Here is a 9,605-nt window from a genome sequence, read left to right on the forward strand (position 1 = left end):
GGTAAACCAAAGGCAAAAACAGCCCGCTCGAGGCCCCAGGTCCTCTCAGGGAAGGGGATTTTCCCCACGTCCTTGATGGACAAACAGGTTCAAGAGGATTTGTCCATCCTGATGACGTAGAAGGCATAAGGAGCAGACTATAGAAATCAGAAAGTGTCTGAGTATCTACAGAGTTTATTTCTGGGGCATTTGAAAAAACTCACAGCCAAAGAGTTTCCGAGGGATAGGTATTAACAGTCTTTGTAAACTATGACATCACACAAATGTTTATTTTTGAATTTTATATATATGTATATACACACACATATATGTCAATGTGTGTATCCATCTATTTATTTGTGTTTATATATTTATGTTGTTGTTGTTATATGCCTTACCATTTTGACTTCTGTATAAGGTCAGAAGTCTGGCTCCATGGCGCAGCCTGGGGGGTAAGCATCAATCTATAGCAACTCTGAATATTAAAGATGGTTATATGTTATGTTGATCAAGTCAGAAGCTACTTTTCTGAAAAAGGGACTGTTTGATTTGCCTTTAGACCAAATTGAAGAATTCATGTATTAGAGCAGCTCTAACTCATGTTATGCTGCAATGAATTAAAGATAAATTTAAATTTTAAAAAAACAAAAGAGGATTTTTCTAGTCTCTCAACAAGCAGAGACAAAGGTGAGCTTGGCCAGCAGGCACCGACGTCCTATCCAGGGCAGGTACTGAGTCAGTAAACAGGCCACTAACGATGCTCCACCAGGGTCAACGGAACCAACCCAGTGGCTAAGAGAATCCGGGAATCCCAGAAGTCAAACAGGCAGAGGGAATTCCTCTCCGCCTGGGTCCTGAACTGTGGATGATGGAGCTCAAAGCGCCCACAGCCCTCAGCTTCCGGTGTAACCTGTGCTCCGTCCAGATTGCACATGGCTCCTCCCTCTGGGTGTGGGAGGAGCTGTCGTCAGTCCCTTGACAGGCGGCTCAGGTCTGCCACCAGCCCAGTCATTTGTCCTTGGGCAGGTCCCTCCCATCCCTGGACCTCAGCTGTGGGGTCCCTTCTCACGACAGCTCAAGCCCAACCTCTCAACCTGGATTCCATTCCCAGTGCCCGTGCTCCTGGGCACAGTTCGGAGTAGGGGCTGGAGCAGGACAGGGGCTGCCCTGGTTTCAATCCAGGTGAGTCATCCAGTGCTTCACAGGCTTTCATTTGGGTCCTGGCTTCAGACACAGAAACCAACCAGTTTTCACTCCTGATCCCTGCTCTTGGGCGAGGACCACCCTGCTGCCCAGCACGTATTCGTAGGGCCCGTGACAGCATTTTTCAGCAAGGGTACGTGGTGGGGCATTGGGTGTTAGCAAAGTTGAGTGAGACGCTCTAGAACCAGCCCCCTGGCCCTTTCCTGACCTGTCTACCATGTGGGCTGAGAGCCGGGGAGCAGACACAGGAAAGGACCCTCAGGAAGAATGCTGACACTTTACTTCCAGGTCTGCGTCCGGAATGGCCCCGCCTCGTTCACAATGCCCATCCACAACCCCCCTCCCGCTCAGTCCTCTGCCTGACAGGTGTCCAGGGCACATGGCCACACTTGGACTATTTCCCCCACCCCAGAAAATTACAGGTTGGGAGAGGCTGATACTTGGTGGGAGGCTGTGAATTAAAGGAGTGAAATTACAACTACAGACTGGTACAAGCAAGCCCGGGCCACGCCGCTTACCTCTGACCCTGACGAAGAGTCTTAATCTCTCAACGTTGGTTTCCTGCTTTGTAAAATGGGCCTTTTTCTAGGCTCTGGTGGCAGTGGGGACATGGATTCATACCTCAGAATTATGAGAATTAGGTGAGTTAGTACAGAGGAAGCATTTGACACAGTGCACAGGATGGATGTCTGATTTCGCCCCCATTACCCTGCACCTTCAGTGCTCTAGGGTGGCCCTCATGCCCGCTTCCATCCTCAGGACCCCTGAGATACCTTCAGACACAGCCTCGAAATGGTCTTACTGGCTTTGCATCAGCCTCCGTTCTCCCAGCTACCGACTATTATCTTTCACCCTTTCATGCTTCACAGACCAACATGTAGAAATGTTTGGGGCTGTGCTGACCCAGTCCTGCTTCCAGTTTGGGAGTTTTCCCCTCCTAGGGTAACAGGGCCTCAAGTCCTAGTAACACCCTTTACCCAATGCCCCCTTCCTCTGCCCAGTGCCCAAGTCCTATAACCAGGTTACCCAGAGAACCAGGAGCTGATCCACAAGAAGAACCCAGGGTCTGGTCTCCCAGCCCCCATATTTCAAGTCCATTTAACTCCACAGACCTGTCCTGCCTCGATGCCCTGAGTTTTAGGAATGGGTCATTCCCACGCTGAGGGAGAAGCAAGGGTCAAGGATCCCTTCTCCCAGGCCACTGCAGTGGGTCGGGGTAAGGAAAAGTTACCCTTAACCTCTCTCCCTCTTAGACATCAGTGGGTTCTTCAGACAGGAGAAGCGGGAGCCAGATGTGGCGGCACTAGGAGGGGGAGATGAAGACGGATAGGCACAGGAGACACCAAGAGGTAAGAAACGAGCACGGAGATGGGGCACAGGGAGAGACCTGGTGTAGCTGCTCCCCAAAGGAGCCTCCCAACTAGCCTCTATCCCCAGGGAGAGCCTGCGGGGGGGCAGGGAGCTGGTGTGGCTTACGGGAAGGGTACCTGAGGGGCCAGGGGTGCAGAGGCTGGCAGAGCTGTGGTAAGAAGGTGGGCCTGAAGCCCCTCTCTGCAGAGAGTGCTGACGGGCTCTGAGCCTTCCCCGCCTCAGTGTCCGGCCTTAAACAGTATCTCCAGGGAGACAGGGAGAAGCAGGGAGTCCTTCCCCTTCTGGGCTCCGCCCCGCTCCCCACACACACACTCCGCCCCGCTCTGGACCATCCCTGAGAGGAGCCGGGTCAGCAGTCAGGGTCGCTTGAGCTTTTTGTCTGCCTTTTGTGACTCTTCTTCCCTGAAGGCTTATCTTGAAGATGGGAATAGGGTGCTGCCCTGGTTTCTCCCAGCATCCATCCCACCCTCTTCATCTTCTCTGTCACCTGCCACCTGAATGACTTGCAGGTTCTGAACAGTTATCCCCAAGATGTTAGTGTCCTCCAGCCGGGAGATCAACTAAGTGTCTGAAGGTGTGCAGCCAGGACATTTGGACACATGAAGCTGGAAGATGGGAGAGAAGCGGGCATGAGAAAGGGCCGCAGAGGTGGGATTGAGTCTCTAAAAGAAGGAGCAGAAATACCCTGGGAAAGGTCAAGGTGACACTGATGTGGGAAATGGTCTGATGAAAGTAAACAAAGCTAGATTCTTAGAAAACCACTGGTGAGGGACTTCCCTGGCAGTCCAGTGGTTAAGACCGTGCTTCCACACGGGGGGCACAGGTTCGATCCCTGGTCAGGGAACTAAGATCCCGCATGCCCCACAGTACGCCACCCCCCCCACCACTGGTGAACTTAGTTAAAGATATCCTAGATTTGGGGGGGGGGATTCCCAATTCACAGGGAATGTGGCACAGAAGGACAGAAGCTGATTCTCAATACAGATAGAACTTAATTCAAGCAAACCCAGTATATGATATAAATAGCAATGTTAAGAGTTGAAATAGACCTCTGAGATCGCCTTCTCTGGACGTTCCCCAAAGTGGCAGCAGATCAGAATTACCAGCCCAGACCCACTAAAGCAGAATCTCGAGGCTGGAGAGAATTCCAGTGCAGCTTAGCAACGATTACAGATACCATCCAGACCTGCTCCCATTTTATTGCTAAGTGACAGGTGACTTGTTGAACACCATACAGCTACCTAGCAGCACTCAAGAGCCGGGACTCCAAGTCCAGACTGACACAAATGATACTAATATGCGGTACAGCGTGATTCACCATGGGGGCCCTTTAGATAGAAAGTTCCTGGAGGATTTTTCTTTTTTTTTTTTTTTTGGCCTCGTGGCCTGCAGGATCTTAGTTCCCTGACCAGGGATCCAACCTGTGCGCCCTGCATTGGAAGTGCGGAGTCTTACCCACTGGACCTCCAGGGAAGTCCCCCCACTTGATGATCTTTTTAAATTTCAAATTTATATTAACATTTACCCAAGTAATAGCATAGTGTTTAAAACGATGGATGCCGGTAGCCCAGCATGTCCGTTTTTTTCAATATTTTTTTTAACATACAATAAAATTTCCGTGTGTGTGTTCTTTGAGTTTGAACACGTGCAGATGTGTGTAAGCACCACCGCCATCAGGACCACAACGGTCCCATCACCCCCAAACCCCCTCCTGCTGCTCCTTTGCGGCCACCCCTCCCTCCAGTCCTAACCCTTGGCAACCGCTGATTTGTCCACCATTGCTATAGCTGTGCCATTTCCAGAATGTCACATAATGAAATCATATACAGACATACCTTGTTTTATTGTGCTTCGCTTTATTGGACTTCACAGATACTGCGTTTTTTACAAATTGGACATTAGTGGAAACCCAGCCTCAAGCAAGGCTTTCGGTACCACTTTTCCAACAGAATTTGCTCATTTCCTGTCTCTGTGTCACATTTTGGTAATTTTGGCAATATTTCAAACTTCCTCATTGTTATTATATTTGTGATGGTGATCAGTGATCTTTGATGTTACTATTGCAAAAATATTATGAGTTGCAGAAGGCTCAGATAATGGTTAGCATTTTTTAGCAATGAAGTATTTTTTTCTTAAGATTTATTTTATTTATTTATTTATGGCTGTGCTGGGTCTTCGTTCCTGCGTGCAGGCTTTTCTCTAGTTGCGGCGAGCAGAGGCTACTCTTCGTTGCAGAGCACGGGCTCTAGGCGTGCGGGCTTCAGTAGTTGCAGCACGCGGCCTCAGTAGTTGCAGCTCACGGGCTCTAGAGTGCGGGCTCAGTACTTGTGATGCATGGGCTTAGTTGCTCCGAAGCACGTGGGATCTTCCCGGAGCAGGAATCGAAACCCCTGTCCCCTGCATCGGCAGGCAGATTCTTAACCCCTGGACCACCAGGGTAGTCCCCAGCAATGAAGTATTTTTCAATTAAGGTATGTACATTTTTTTTAGACATAATGCCAGTGCACATATAATAGACTAGAGTATAAACATTACTTTTGTATGCACTGGGAAAACCAAAACATTCATGTGACTTGCTCTGGAACCAAACCAGCAATAAAGGTATTGCCTGTGGTACGTAACCTTTTGAGAGTGGCTCTTACACTCAGCATAATGCCTTCTAGATGCACTCACGTTGTCGTGTGTGTTAATAGCTCCCTCCTTTCTATTGATGAGTACTATTTTACTGTGTGTTTATAGTTTACCCATTCATCTGTCAAAGAACTTTCCAGTTGTTTCCAGTTTTTGGCAATTACGAACAGTAGTGCCATAAACAATCATGTACACGTGTGTGAACATGTTTTAATTTCTTGAGGAGTGAAATGGCTTGGGATTGCTAGGTCACATGGGTAAGTACATATTTAACTTTGTGAGAAAATGCCAAACTGTTTCCCAGAGTGGCTGCATCATTTTGCGTTCCCACCAGCAATGTAAGAGAGTTCCAGTTGCTTTATATCCTAGCGAGCATTTGGTATTGTCAGTTTTTATATTAGGGGTGTGGGTATTCTTTTATTGACAGTGAGATATTTATAGACATCTCACCATTGGTTTTAATTTGTACTTCCCTGATGATTAATGATGTTGAACATCCTTTCATGTGCTTACTTGTCATCATTATAGCCTCTTTGATGAAGTGTCTAAGTCCTTCAGTCATTTTTTTCAAAATTGGGTTATTTTCTTATGGTTGAGTTTTAAGGGTTCTTTGTATATTCCAGTTAGAAGTCTTCTGTTAGATAGGGATATGCAAATATTTTCTCCCATTCTGTAGTTTATCTTTTCCTCCTCTTGGTGTGGTCTTTTTCAAAGCAAAAGTTCTGAATTTTTTTTTTTTTTTTTTTTTGCGGTACGCCGGCCTCTCACTGTTGCGGCCTCTCCCATTGCGGAGCACAGGCTCCGGACGCGTAGGCCCAGCGGCCATGGCTCACGGGCCCAGCCGCTCCGCAGCATGTGGGATCTTCCCGGACTGGAGCACGAACCCGTGTCCCCTGCATCGGCAGGCAGACTCTCAACCACTGCGCCACCAGGGAAGCCAAAAGTTCTGAATTTTGATGAGGTCCAACTTACCACCTTTTTCTCTTACGAATCATATTTTTGGTGTCATATCTAAGAACACTTTGCCTAACTCCTGGTAACTAAGATTTTCTTCTGCTATCTTCTGAGAGTCTTATAATTGTACATTTATATTTACATCTCTCTTCTTGGTTGTGTTCTGGTAGCTTGTAACTTTGAGATTTGGTCCATTTCATCTAAGTTGTTGAATTTGTGTGTAGAATTATTCGTAGTATTCCCTTACTAACATTTTAATGTCTGTGGGGTGTGCAGTGATATCTCCTTTTATTCCTGATATTGGTTATTTGTATCTTCTCTCTTTTCTTTCTTTCTCTCTCTCTCTTTCTTTTCTTTTTGGTCACTATGGCTAGAGGTTTATCAATTTTATTGATCATTTCAAAGAATCAATTTTTTGTTTCATTGATTTTTTAAAAAATATTTATTTATTTATTTGGCTATATCAGGTCTTAGTTGGTGCGTGAGGGCTCTTTGTTGCAGCGTGTGGGCTTCTCTCTAGTTGTGGCATGTGGGCTCAGTAGTTGCGGTGTGTAGGCTTAGTTGCCCTGCAGCATGTGGGATCTTAGTTTCCCGACCAGGGATCAAACCCTCATCTCCTGCATTGAAAGGTGGATTCTTAAACACTGGACCACCAAGGAAGTCCCAATTTTTTTCTTTTTTGGTTTTCATATTCATTATATTCTGCTCTTGTGTTTTCGTTCTACTTGCTTTCTGCTTAGTTTTGCTCTTCTTTATGTACCTTCTCAAGGTAGAAGTGCAGATTGTTGACTTCAGACCTTCTTTACTAATACAAGAATTTGATACTATAATTTGTCCTATAATCACTGCTTTAGATGCATCTCATATTTTGATATTTTGTATTTTCCTTTTTGTTAAGTTCACAATATTTTCTAATTTCTCTTGAGACCACATCTTTGATCTCTGGGTTTAGAAGTGTGTTGTTTAGTTTCCAAGTGTTTGGCAATTTTCCTGTTATCCTTCTGTTATTGATATCTAGTTTTAATTACATTATGGTCAGAAAATATACTTTGTATGACCTTAAGTCTTTTAAATTTGCCGAGGTTTGTTTTATGACCCAGGATATAGTCTATCTTGGTATAATAAATGTTCCAAGTGCACTTGGGGGAAAAAAGGGTTTTCTGTTGTGTTGGGGGAGTGTTCTATAAGTTTCAGTTAGTTCCTATTGGTTGATGGCATCATTCAGTTCTATATACTTCTAATATATTCACTGATTTTCTGTTTACTTGTTCTGTTGATTACTGGGAGAGCAGTTTTGACATTTCTCTTCTACTATAATTGTGGATTTGTTCATTTTCTCCTTAATATCTATCAGTTTTTGCTTCATGTATTTTGAAGCTCTGTAGTTAGATGCAGAGACATTTAGAATTATGTCTTCTTGGAAAACCAAAGTTTTTATCATTGTTCTTCAATGTTCTTCTTTATCCCTGGTAATTTTCTTTGCTCTGAAGTTAATTTGTCTGATATTACTACAGCCACTTCAAATTTCTTTTGATTAGTATTTGCGTTGTACATCTTTTCCCATCCTTTTACTTTTAATCCACCCATGTCATACTTAAAAATGACTTTTTTGACGGCAACATGTAGTTGTATCTTGGTTTTTTTAATCCATTTTGATAATTTCTGTCTTTTAATTGGTGTAGTTAGGCTACTTATATTTAATATAATTATTATATTTGGATTTATTTCTATCAACTTATATGTATCTGTTTTGTCCTCTGTTTATTTTTATTTTTTTTAAGAGTTAATTTTTTTTTTTCTTTTGCTGTACGTGGGCCTCTCACTGTTGCGGCCTCTCCCGTTGCGGAGCACAGGCTCCGGACGCGCAGGCTCAGCGGCCATGGCTCACGGGCCCAGCCGCTCTGCGGCATGTGGGATCTTCCCGGACCGGGGCACGAACCTGTGTCCCCTGCATCGGCAGGCGGACTCTCAAGCACTGCGCCACCAGGGCAGCCCCTGGTCTTCTGTTTATAATTCCACTATGTCTACATTCCAGCCTTCTTTTGGTTTACTTGGATACTATTTAGTATTCCACTTTATCTAGTGATTTTTTCACTAATTTTTAAGTGGTTGCTCTAGGGCAGGATTGGCAAGCTTTTTCTGTAAAGGGCCAGATAGTAAATATGTTTGGGCTCCGCAGGCCACACAATATCTGTTACAACACACAATTCTGACACCATAGTGTGGAAGCAGCCACAGATGATATGTAAATGAATGAAGTGTAAGTATGTTCCAATAAAACTTTATTTACAAAAACAGGTAGTGGGCTGGATTTGGCCTGTGGACTATGGTGTACTAACCCCTGCTCTAGGGATTATAAAATGCATATGTTCACAGTTCACTGAGAACGTGTATCTCACCAATTCCTTTTAAGTGTAGAAACTTGACCATCACCCAGGTCCCTTTGCTTTCATTCCTTTGTGTTGTAGCTGTCACACGTGTTACACCTAAGAGACTGAAAACCCCATTCAGTTAAGCTGTTTAGGTGAGATTCATGCTCACTCTGCAGGTGAGCCCAGGAGTTCCCACAGAGCTCAGTGGGGCTGTTCTCTTGGCTTCCCTCCTTTCTGCAATATCCTGACACTCTCTGGTTCTCTGGGGCTTCCCTTCCCAATCTTCTGGCCCAAAGTTGGGCTAGAAACTAAAGTTTCTCTCCTCTGCTGGGCATTTCTCACTGTGTGTCTGGGCCAAGCATCAAGAGAACAGAGAAAGAAAAAAGCAGAGGGGATTTGCCTCACACTTTTGGGACCAGAGCTCCTGTGGTCAGAGAAAAGGGTTCTCCTCCCTAGAGTTAAGTGCCTGCCAGGCCACTGTTGCTGTCATTGTGCTGCCGCCACCATGGTATTCCCTGGGGCTGGAGGTGGGAGAAGGGAAGAAGAAAAACGGGATTTCCCCACTCACTGACCCTTAGGAGTCCCTTTTTGCTCTCTAGATGTGCAATAGAAGACTCCAAAGGGAGCTCTTTCAGTTCACACCTCATGTACACTTCTAGGTTTGGGGCTGTCTTTGAGTCTAATCTGGGCAACACTGGAGGGGGGAAGGGAATGGTAAACTCACCACCGGTTTAGCATAACTTTGAATTCGCGTGGCTGGCAGGACCCCGGTTCCCCGACCGGGGATTGAACCCGGGCCCTCGGCAGTGAAATCATGAAGTCCCAACCACTGGACTGCCAGGGAATTCCCTACTTTGTTTACTATTTACCATAGATCTCGGATAACTGCTCCATGCATTCTGTCCAGTAGCGTGAGACAGACAGGGTGGTGTGTGCCTACTCCACTTATGATCTGTGTGACCCTAGGCTGGTTACATAACCTCTCTGTACCACTTCTGTCATCTTTAGAAGGGGATAATGGTGATATTAATCTCAGAATGTTGTTGTGTGTATTAAATGAGTTTATATACATAAAGCACTCAGAACAGTGCTTGA

Source organism: Globicephala melas, chromosome 10, assembly GCF_963455315.2.
Source record: "Globicephala melas chromosome 10, mGloMel1.2, whole genome shotgun sequence".
Classification (NCBI taxonomy): domain Eukaryota; kingdom Metazoa; phylum Chordata; class Mammalia; order Artiodactyla; family Delphinidae; genus Globicephala; species Globicephala melas.